Here is an 11724-nt window from a genome sequence, read left to right on the forward strand (position 1 = left end):
AAGGAGGGTGGGAAAAGAAAAAAAAGCTGCCAGAACTCCGATTTCAACTCCCCAGGAAAGTCTTTATTTGGTTAGGACACAGCGTTGGGTTAAGGCAGGTGCTTAGTTATTTGCTAATTTGAGGGTGAGAGGGAAGTGGAATCACTCATTGGGTGGCTATACATCAAAATTGACTCGATGCCAGTGCGCAGCTGCTTCAAGGAACCCTGGTGGTGCTGTGGTTAGATATTGGGTTTCTAATCACAGGAAAGGCAGTTCAAACCCACCTATCTGTCCACGAGAAAGATGAGGCTGTCTGCTCCTATTAAGATTAGAACTCTTAAGAAGCAATTCTACTCCGTTCTCTAGGGTTGCTGTGAATTGGAATCGACTAGATGGAAGTGGATCAGCTGTTTGAAGCTCCTCTGAAGAACTGGGATCAGCTGCAGTGGCCAATAGAGAGGGAGTGACATTCGAACCATGGATCAGAAGAGTAAACTCACACCTTGACCCAGCCCTCACTAGTCTCAGCATTCTTTCGAGAAGTAACAGGGCTGTGAAGATCATGCCCACAGGCCTGTTGAGCTTAACAAAAGTTTTGGGTGAACCCTAAATTGGACAGGGTAGGACACCAAGGACACGGGACTTATCTAGGCCCTAGCTTCTTCCTAAGTATGAGAACCTGGCTGCCACCACCTAGGTTGCTTCCAGCTCTGCCACTGCATGGCTCCCAGGGAGAGAGTGGTGCTATCACACTTGCTCATCCCACACCTAGCAGGATTCTCTGAGTCTGACACTCAAGTTTGACCTCGCACGTCCTGGGTGGGCACTTCTCAACTGGGTGGCAGTAGAAGGGGAAAGAGAAGGGAATGTTTATTGAGTCCCCTACCATTCTTAACTAGGAACCAAGGGAAAACTTTGGCCACCATGAGGCTGGGGTGAAGGAGAATTGAAGTGGTTGAGCAGAAGTTCAGAAAGCCAAGGGTACAAAGTGACAGAAGCCACACCAATGGCGTCACCATCTTTGGGAGAGCATCAAAGATAATCCTCTTTCCTCCGGGAGGAAGAATATGCTCTTGCAGAAGTTAAAAACATCAACCTAGTCCCTGCCCTGCAAGATTAGTTGAGATCCCTGAAGGTTAAGAGGCTTGGTTGCTATCCAAGAGGCCAGAGGCTTCGGTTCATGTAGAGATAGCACAGAAGAGAGGCTTGCAATCTACTTAAAAAATTAAAAATCAGCCATTGAAACCCATTTTGAGTATTGTTCTGCTTTCAATGGAAATGGGATAGCCATGACCTAAAATCAATTCAATGGGAACTAGTTAAAGCTTAGTTGAACGTGAGCATTTATGAGTGATGGGTGAAGCATGTAGCTCCTGTTCTTTTTCCAGCCTGAATGAGATAGGAAGGCTGCTTTGAGACCCTATGACGCAAGATAGGTGGGATGCACTCTTACAAAGACTAAAACAATTCATACCCCCAAAATAATGTTCACCACAAAATGGAAACATGCTTCCATCCTGGGGCAGACAACTGTTACTCTGAGCGCAATCTGTGCTTCAGGGATGCCAGAGCGGCAAAGAAGGTGGCAGCAGTGGTGGAGGGCCTGTCCCCATGGAGTGTTAGGTACTGGTGCTTGGTTGGTCCATCTCTTGCATTGTGTTTGCTAGTAGTAGGAGACGACCCCTGAATGCCTAATTACTGCAGGGCCCAGAACAGGGCTGTGATTGAACACATCCTAAGATGCTCTAAGAGCATCTACATTTCTAGGGCCACTCTACATTTGAAGAAGGGCCAGGCAACATGACTTCCTCTGAGAAGCCTTCAGATACCTCTGGAAGGCCCTCAGCGTCCCTCATCTAGGCCATAGTGAGCGAGGCCTTCCTAGATCACATCCTGGAGATCTGATCCCTACTCTCACACCACTCCTCTTCCTGTTAACTGTCTTTAGAACGCTAACCATTTATCTGTAGATTTCTCTAATGACCGTCTTCCTCATGGAAGCAGAGGCTGCAGGAGGAGGGCAGTCACGATGTGTATTTCTGGTCACTCATAAATATTCTGCACCCTAATATATAATTCCTGGGCATAAAGTAGATAGATCCTCAAATCTTTCTGGAATGGATACATGATCACAGAGGGGACTTGGGATAATGAGAAGGTAGATCTAGGCATCTCCACCAAAGCCTCTCCTAGCCTTGGCTACACTTATTCGAAGACTTGGACCAGAAATCTGTTCACGCTTTGCTTCTGGGCTCAGACAAAATGAAACAAAAAGAAGAAGACCAATCTCAAATATTAGCCACAACTCTCACATCAAGATCTTTTTTATTAAAATTCTAAGATAAGCCTTTTGTTCACCGTGTTGCCCACTATTTTCAGATTGTTCTGAAGAGGAAAATGAGCGGAGAGGAGTGATGGGGATCTGCATATCAAGGGGAAAGTCTCCCCCAAAGTCCCGACAGAGCAAGGCATGGCTGAGGCTCTGATCTTTGAGTCTTATTCCTGGCCCAGGCCGCCTACAGATGACCGTAGGAGGGCCACCCCCTCATGGATGTCATCAGCAACGTCCTGAAGAATAGCTACCACCTCTTGGCGTTGGGCATAACTGTCTCGGGCCACCTGAACCAAGGCTGCCATGTGGGCATCATGTTGGTCTAGATGGCGCTGCACCTGGACAGCTGATTCTCGAGCCAGTTTGCTGGCCAGGCACCGGTTCTTCACCATCTCAAAGGAAATCGTGGCAACAGCGGGTTGGTGGCGATGCAGTCTCGGGGCCCTGGCCTGCAGCTGGCAGACTTGGCTGGCTCGTGCTCTGGGGTGGACTGTAGACACACTTACAACCCTTGGGACTGGTGACAGGGTCTCATTTCGAAGCTGGTTTCTTCCTGGAGACTCAGGCCTCTTCCGAACTTCCTTTGGAGGCAAGAGTAGAAGCTTAGCTGCTCTCTTTATCCTGCTCTTTCCAGCTCCTGGTTTTAAGGTGGGAAAAAGAGGGCCATGTGACCAGTTATAAACAACAATTAAAGCAAGAGCCACTTACAAGCCCCTGGAACGCCTCCAGGACCTGTGTCACCTGGTGCAAGGGACTTGCTTCGGTCCTAGTTGCCTCATCTGCAAAACGCCAGGGTTGGCGATGGCCTCCGCTATTCCTTTCCAATTTAATGTGCTGCCTGTCACATCCTTAAGGAGTCTTCTAAGCATGGGGCCAAGTCAGTGGTTCAAATCCACCAGCTGCTCTGCAGGAGAAAGATGAGGCTTCCTTCTCCCATAAAGATTTACAGCCCGGACACTCTGGAAGGCCACTATGAGTGAGCGCCATCGAGTGCCTGTCACTGGGTATTCTAACACCCATAGTGAAATCAGGCTTTTAATATGCCCCAGAGCGGCAGTTCCTTTGAGGGGTTTGACCCCCCCCCCACCAGTTTTTGGCTTTACGACTTCCCACTCCACTCACCCCCACCGCCTCGGGACATTGGTAGAGCCCAGTTGCCCACTCACCTGCTTTGGTCCCTTGGGCAGCATGGCTCACCTCACTTGCACTCGTCTGGTTGGCCTGAGCACCAGCTGGACTTTCAGGACTGAGCACACGGCGTGACTTGAACACTTCCACTCCCAGCTAACACGGATCCTCTGCCTCCATCTCGAGAACTTCCTGTGGAGCTTGCGGTTGAGAGCCACCTTTGTGCCCATCCTCCCGTTCTCTCCTTTGGGTTAGCCAAGGGTGGGGGTCAGGATCCCCTGGCTTGATCTGCTTCCTGAGATGGTCCGGGCTGTTGCTGCCCTGGGCCTGTAGCCCCCAACTCATCTCTTCATAAAACGGGCAGCTCTGAGGGGCTGCCCCAGAGCTCAAGATGGCCATGTGGGCCTTCCTGTAGGCCACTTTGAGGGCTTTGAACTTGGTACGGCACTCGTGTGGGAACTGGGCATACCCATGCTCTTGAAGGCGGCTGGCCACATCCTCATAGACGGAAGTGTTGCGGTGAACCGTTTTTTTAGCCGCCTCTTGATGGTAGGCTCCTCCATGATGGCTAGCAGAAGCCGGATCTCGACTGGGGCCCAGTGCACCCCAGCTGAATTTTGCTGCAGACCCTGGGACAGCCCTGCCAGCTCATGGCCTGGGGGTGTGAGGGCTGATGCCATTGTTGGACATTCTAGATGGGCCCCTTCTTAGCTCATGGTCTTTCTCTTGGAGCAGTCAGTTGGCTGGGGATGTAGATGGGAGGATTTTCTTCCTTTCTTCCGACTCTTGACAGGTGCTGGGCGGGGCAGGGTGGATCACCACTAAGCCAGGTCAACACGTCAAGCCTCTCTTCGGTTTCTATTTGTATTGAGAGTTTTTGTTTGGTGATTGGTCTGGCAAAGGGGGGAGGGATATTGAAAAAGAGCATCTAGGAAAAGACCCCCAGCGCTGCCAACCATGCCATGTCTGCTGGTTTAATTTCTCCTCTAGCACCAATCGTGAAAGATCTCCCTGGTACAGGAGGTCTTGCCGTGGAGGCTCCAAGATCGTGGAACTTCCTACTGCCCTACGTCCTTGTGTCTAGCACCGCTTCACTTAAGATAGAGCCGGTGACCGGGCGAGATGGACTGAGAGTTGTTTCCTGGCTTCTGGTCACCCAGGCAGACCCATCCAAGAGGTTCCAGTCTTTTTCTGGATTAAGCAAGACGAGCTGTCAAGGAGAGCATCTCCTTGTCCGGCTGTCATGACCCCAGTCTGTTGACAAGGAGAGGTAAAGTACAGACCCGTTTCTCTTGTCCCCATTGGACGCAGGCAGCAGCCTACCTCTCAGTAAGCCAGGAGAGGTGGCGGTAGCCACCCATGTGTCTGCCTCATCCGAGTGCACAGAGGGCCTCTGATAACGTCTCAGCTACATTCAGCTTTCCAGGTACTCGCCTTCACTTCGATATGGCTCCTGGGAGGTTCACAGTGGATAAGCCTGCGGGTCAGCCAGTGAGGAAGCGGGCTCAAGGGAGGGGTTGGGCAGTTGCACTCCAACCGACCTACATTTGCACTGTTTGCATTCCTGTTATCCAAACAAACGTCTTTGTTGGAAAATCCCTTGAGCTGAAACCGAACAGACTGGTTCTCACAGCACAGTGGACAGAAATAGCTTGCCATCAGAACTGGTTTCTCTGTTGAGACAGTACTACCCACAGCTGTAAGCATCAGCTGATTCCTCCTGAAAAGTGAGGATTATTGTCATAAAGATCGCGGCTGGCTTTGGGAGGAGAGGGTCAAGCTTGGACCGGGTGCTCTTGGGGCCCCACACTTCAGCCCAGGATGCAGGGGAGGAAGAATGTGAAAACTAGGTGTCAGGAACGGCCACACCCACTACTGCTCCTCCAGCTCATAGCTAAGAGCCTTGGCTCTCACAGAGTAAAAGCAATCTATGGTAAGTAAATAGTCAGGCTCCATGAACTTGTCACTCCCACACACTTGCCCCCAGTCCATCTCCCGTTTTCCTGGCAAAGCACCCTGTGCACACCGCCTGGGCGCCGGTGCGAGAATTCCAGCTTAAAGGTGGAGAGAGCGAGCATAAATGGTGTCGCGTGTGCAGGTCCTGGAATAGGGATCTAAGTGTGGTGGGGAGAGATGTGGTGGGGTGAGGAGGAAGGAGGGAGGGAGAGCGAGAGCAAGGAGGAGGAGAAGAAGACGAAGAAGGAGGAGGAGGAGGAGGAGGAGGAGGAGAAAAGAGAAGAGAGCTTACAGAGAGCACTACATCAATGGGAAGTCAAGGTAATGTTGGTAAGTTCTACTACCTAGTTTACCCACCCCTCATTGGTCATTATTATTAGCATTGGTTTCTCTAGCTAGTGCTTTCTATTTTTTTTAGACTTAGCTTCATGTTTACCAATTTTTGCTCACCATTTCCCCCCTCCCATTCCTTACTTCTACAACCCATTTCTTTCTTGCCAGATCATATCCTATAGAGAGCCCTTCCAAGAAAGGTCTGCAGTGTCTTGCTGAGAGTGCTCATTTTAGCCGGATTCCTGAGGAATAGTGACGCTAATGGCAGAACTCTTGGTCTGTTACAAGCCATTGGAAAGCCTCCAGGACTTGTGTCACCTGGGGCAAGGGACTTTCTTCGGTCCTAGTTGCCTCATCTGCAAAACGCCAGGGTTGGCAATGGCCTCCACTCTTCTAATTTAATGTGCTGCCTGTCACATCCTTAAAAAGTCTTCTAAACATGGGACCAAGTTGGTGGTTCAAATCCACCAGCTGCTCTGCAGGAGAAAGATGAGGCTGCCTTCTCCTGTAAAGATTTACAGCCCGGACACTGTCAAAGGCCACTATGAGTCAGAATAGAGTGCCTGTCCCTGGGTTTTCTAACACCCATAGTGAAATCAGACCTCCATTTTCATAGTGGATAAATAACCTATACATCTCAATGTTATTCCATGGTCTGTAATCTCCCCCCCCCCAGCCCCCAACTTTTTTGGGTGTGTGCCTTTAGTATTTTTCCAACTGAAGTTTCATTACAGTGGGTCTGAGGTTTTGATTTTATGTTCCTTCTTAAGATCCATTGTGGTTTTTTAATTTGAGTATTCCTGTCTCTGATCAATTCTGAAAAATCCTCAACCATTATTTATTTATTTTCTCTACTTTTCCCCCTGGAATTCCCAGTAGGTGCACTTGGACCTTTCATTCTGTCGTTCATTTTTTGTAGCCTCTCTTTGTGCTTCCCATCTCCCCTACTTTGCTGTGTCATGAGCAATTTCCCCAGCATTGAACCCTGATCCTCATGGTCAGCGGTTCAAAACCACTAGCAGCTCTGCAGGAAAAAGACAGAGCTTTCCACTCCCATAAACAGTCGCAGTCTTGGAACCCCTCAGGGGGCCGCTATGAGTCAGCAGTGACTTGATGGCAGCAAGTTTGGTTTTGGTTTGGTCTTCTAGTTTACTAACTCTCTTTCATACGTGTCTAATCTGCATTTATTGTTTTTTTTAATTGTAGTGAATAACATACATATACAACAAAATATTCATAAGTTCAGCAATTTCTATGTTGCTTTCAACCCATCCATTAATTTATTGTTTTCGTTATTGTATTTTTTTTTCAATTCTAAAAGTCTGATTCTCTCTATTCTACTGTTATCTCCTCTCTTTCTAGACCTTACTCTGACCTGAGAATTTCTACACCGTAAAAATGCCCTCTATGCCAGGTATAAGGCATCATGCAAAAAAAAAAAAAAAAGAATATGTGTGTGTGTGTGTGTATATATACACCACATTGAATGAAGGGGGAAGTGCAGAGTGGAGACCCAAGGCCCAAGTGTCGGCCACTGGAGATCCCCTCATAGAGGGGTTTAGGGGAGGAGATGGGTCAGTCAGGGTGCGAGGTAGTACCGATGAAGAGCACAGCTTTCCTCCAGATCCCGGATGCTTCCTCCCCGCAACTACCGTGATCCGAATTCTACCTTGCAGGGCTGGATAGGGCAGAGGTTGTACACGGGTACATATGAGCGCTGGAGGCACAGGGAATCCAGGGTGGATGATACCTTCAGGACCAAGGGTGTGAGGGGCGATGCTGGGAGAGTGTAGGGTGAGTGGGTTGGAAAGGGGGAACTGATTACAGGGATACACATGTGACCTCCTCCCTGGGAGAGGGACGGCAGAGAAGGGGGGGAAGGGAGACTCCGGATAGAGCAAGATATGACAAAATAACGATGTAAAAATTACCAAGGGCACATGAGGGAGGGGGGAGCGGGGAGGGAGGGGAAAAAAAGAGGACCTGATGCAAAAGGCTTAAGTGGAGAGCAAATGCTTTGAGAATGATTGGGGCGGGGAATGTATGGATGTGCTTTATACAATTGATGTATGTATATGTATGGATTGTGATAAGAGTTGTATGAGTCCCTAATAAAATGTAAAAAAAGAAAAGAGGAGAAAAAAAGAAAGAAAGAAAGAAAGAAAATGATTAGGGCAAAGAATGTACAGATGTGCTTTATACAATTGATGTATGTATATGTATGGACTGTGATAAGAGTTGTATGAGCCCCTAATAAAACGTTTTAAAAAAATGCCCTCTATGAATGAGGGCATGAGAGTGAGGTAGAAGGAAAGAAAAAAGAAAAGGAAAGAAGAAGAAGAAACCAAAAATGTACATACATAGGTATAAATAGAGATGTATAAATATGTAAATATATAATTATATAAAGCTGGGTGTATTTGTCTATACATGTACATGCATGTAAATACAACAAGGAAGCAGATGGACATTGGGCTTCTACTAAAACCTCACCTAAGTACAAGAAGGGTTCAGTCTAATAATGTGGCACTGTATGATACTCACCTACCCTACAAGATCGCTGAAGACAAAATGGGTGCATAAGCACATGTAGTGAAGAAAGCTGATGGTGCCCAGCTATTAGACAATATCGTGCTAGGGTCTTAAAGGCTTGTAGTCAAAGAAGCAGCCATTAAGCAAGGAAGCAGCAACCCCATGGAAGAAGCACACTTGTTCATGAAGTGTCAAAAGAGATAGGTATCAGAAGTTCAAAAAGAAGCAATCAAATTGATGTGAAATATGGACAAAGTGCAGACCCAAAACCTACCTGCAAGACATTGGGTAGTCCCTCACAGAGGGACCACATCAAGGGGAGGTGGGTGGGGGATGAGGAAATCAGGCTGTGGCATAGCATTGATGAAACACAAAACTATCCTCTGGTTCTTTAATATTTCCTCCCCTTCTTAATAAGGCTTATGCTTCATCTCATTAATACTGTTAGACCTACATATGTTCATATGTATAATTAAGATCGTTCGATGCAGGAATGACAGGATGGATGGCCTTTTAGAAACAGCAGTGGGAATAATGATTCCCTGAGTCTATGGGAAGATGGGAGGGGCTGATAGCAATGGTGACTGTATAACCCCACTCCAGGGAAGTGAATAACAGAATTTCAGGTGAATGGATATACTGGATGGGGTAAGTTATGGCTAACATATAATGCTAATAATAATATGTAACAATAACAAGGGTTCCTAGTGGGCAGGGTGGGAGAGGGAGGGGTAAAGAGGAGCTGATATCAAAGAGTTCAAGAAGAAAGAAAATGAAAAAAGAAAGAAAATGACGGATTGTAGTAGCAATTGTACAAGCATGCTTGATCTATGTGAATTACGGAATATTGTGACATCTAGAAGAGCTCTCAATAAAATGAATAATAATAAAACATGCCCTCTAAGGTGACTTCCAGCTCTAAAATTCTAGTATGCACACTGATAGTTAATTATTCTGGAAATGAGGGGGGGGGGAATGAGGAGCTGATGCCAGGGGCTTATGTGGAGAGCAAATGTTTTGAGAATGATGAGGGCAATGAATGTACAGATGTGCTTTACACAATTGATGTATGTATGGATTGTGATAGGGGTTGTATGAGCCCCAATAAAATGATTTAAAAAATTATTCTGTAATCAGCAGTTTTGGTTTACTTCCAGTTGATGGTGGTGACATTGAGCATGGCCGTGAATAAAGAATGACTATTTCAAAAAGCACCTTCCCTGTACCACTGAGGCTCTGGGCCAGCATCGTCTGTGTTCTCCTCTCCCCTCGCTGTGTTAGCACAGAGAGAAACAGGTGGCTAACCATATGGACACAGACGAGGAAACATCTCCATCTGGGTTTGGTTTCGGATCAGAGAATCCAATGAAAGGCTGGGGAAAAGAAGTAAACACTAACCCACTGAGCTTCTCGCTCTCTGAATCCATATATACCAGTAGTTGCTGTTGCTTTTGAGAATTCCCACAGCAAAGCATCCGCCAGTTGAACAGCCTCTATGTGAAATCGATTACACCTTCAAGCTGGGCAGCCATTCTCCCATTCCCTGTCTGGGTGATTTCTCCTACATTTACGTACACTCACTGCCCCCTCAGGTTCCTATCTAATTCTGCAAGTTGCTGTTATTGATTGGATTCAATATTGAAAAGTCTTGGAAGAGCCTACTGCTCCAGGCAGACACCTTTACCGGTTAGGTTAACCTATTATTTGGTTTCAAGAAGACTTCATGGGGGGGGGGGGAAGATTGCTATTTTTGATTCTTGTAATATGAGAAGTAAAAAATTAAACAACAAAATAAGTACATTTTTCGAAAAATAAAATAAGAATCATGACAGCTTTTGACACACTCTAAAGCCAGCTGGATCTTGGAGGACTTAGAGGGGACTAGTGAAGGCCTGCCTGTATTTCTTTTTTTTCCCCTAACAGTTTTATTGACATGTATATAATTCACATGTCATACAATTCAACAGTTCAATGGTTCAATCACATCAAGGGGAGTTGTACATTCACCACCACATCTATCTTAGCGCCTTCCCCCACCCCGGCACGGTGTCTCTATTTCTTTCTTTTCTTTTCTTTTTTAATTAAAAGATCATTTTATTGAGGGCTATTACAACTCTTGTTACAGTCCGTACATCTATTGCATCAGGCATGTTTGTACATATGTAGCCTTCATTCTTTTCTAGACAATAACTTTCTATTGAGCCCTGGGTATCAGCTCCTCTTTTTATCCCCACCCCCACCCCCGCCCATGGCCCCTTGATAGATTGTAAATTATTGTTATTTTCGTATCTCACACAGACCACTGTCTCCCTTCCCCCCTGTTTCCTCTTGTTCTACCCCCAGGAGAGGGGTGTGGTTGTGTGTCATCATTGTGATCAGCTCCCCCTTTCTCCCTTCCTCTCCCCCGCTTCTCCCTAATCTTCTGGTATCACGATTCCCCCTCCTGTTCCTGGATTCTGTGTGTCATGAGCTCCCATTTCTTATCGATACCTGTGTACATGCTCCGGTCTGGTCTGAGTTGAGAAGCAGCACTGGGGTCATGATGGTGGAGGGTGAGGAAGCCTCAAGGACCCAGAGGGATATTGTGTGTTTCATCGATGCTTTACTGCACCCTGGTTGACTCATCCCTTCCCTGTGGCCCCTCTCTGGGGGGATTGTTCTATTGTCTACAGATGGGCTTTGGGTCTCTGCTCCCACCTCCCTCATTCTCAACAATATGTTCTTGTCTGTTTGTCTGTTTGTTATGTGACCTCTGATGCCTATTACCCAGTCCCAATGACTCCTCATGATTCCACAGGCAGTGTGCTTCTTCCACGTGGGTTTGTTGCTTCTCTGCTGAATGGCCGCTTTTTAAACTTCAAGCCTTTAAGACCCCGATGCTGTATCTTTTAATAGCTAGGCACCATCCGTCTTCTTCACCACATTTACTTATGCATCCATTTAGTTTTCAGCGATTGTGTCAGGAGAGTGAGGATCTCAGAATGCCAATTTGTTAGAACAAAGTGTTCTTGTATTGAGGGAGGGCAGGAGCAGAGGCCCGAAGTCCATCCACCACCTCAGTGTATTGCCGTATAAATATATGTACAGAGGCCAATACCTCTGTTTTTGTGGATTAATGTATTTACATATGCACACACCTATGCTTATACCTCTGTCCATTGCTTTGCTTCTTAGGTCCTTCCTCTGTTTACTTTTACCTTCCTCCTGCCCCACCCTCACTTTCCCCCTATTTCTACCTATTAGTACTTCCTCTTAGCTATTTTGCTGTTGCTCCAACATCCCCAGGATCTCTATCTCCTCCTTGTTATTGACTCTAATTCCCTAGTTGTTCCTCTGTCTATGGTGCTGTCTGCTCGCTGCAACCTTCCTCTGCCACCGTCTCCCCACAAAGACCCCCATGTATTTCTTTTTATCTAAACACAACCCATGATTGAGCAGGAAGAAGGTTAGAAGTGGCTGGA

The 11724-nt window shown here is 46.9% G+C and overlaps 1 pseudogene; it reads right to left on the reverse strand.

Moving 5' to 3' along the window:
• Window positions 1–2478: 2478 nt before the first annotated feature.
• Window positions 2479–4122, reverse strand: LOC142453141 (uncharacterized; annotated as a pseudogene).
• Window positions 4123–11724: the final 7602 nt, after the last annotated feature.

Source organism: Tenrec ecaudatus, chromosome 7, assembly GCF_050624435.1.
Source record: "Tenrec ecaudatus isolate mTenEca1 chromosome 7, mTenEca1.hap1, whole genome shotgun sequence".
Classification (NCBI taxonomy): domain Eukaryota; kingdom Metazoa; phylum Chordata; class Mammalia; order Afrosoricida; family Tenrecidae; genus Tenrec; species Tenrec ecaudatus.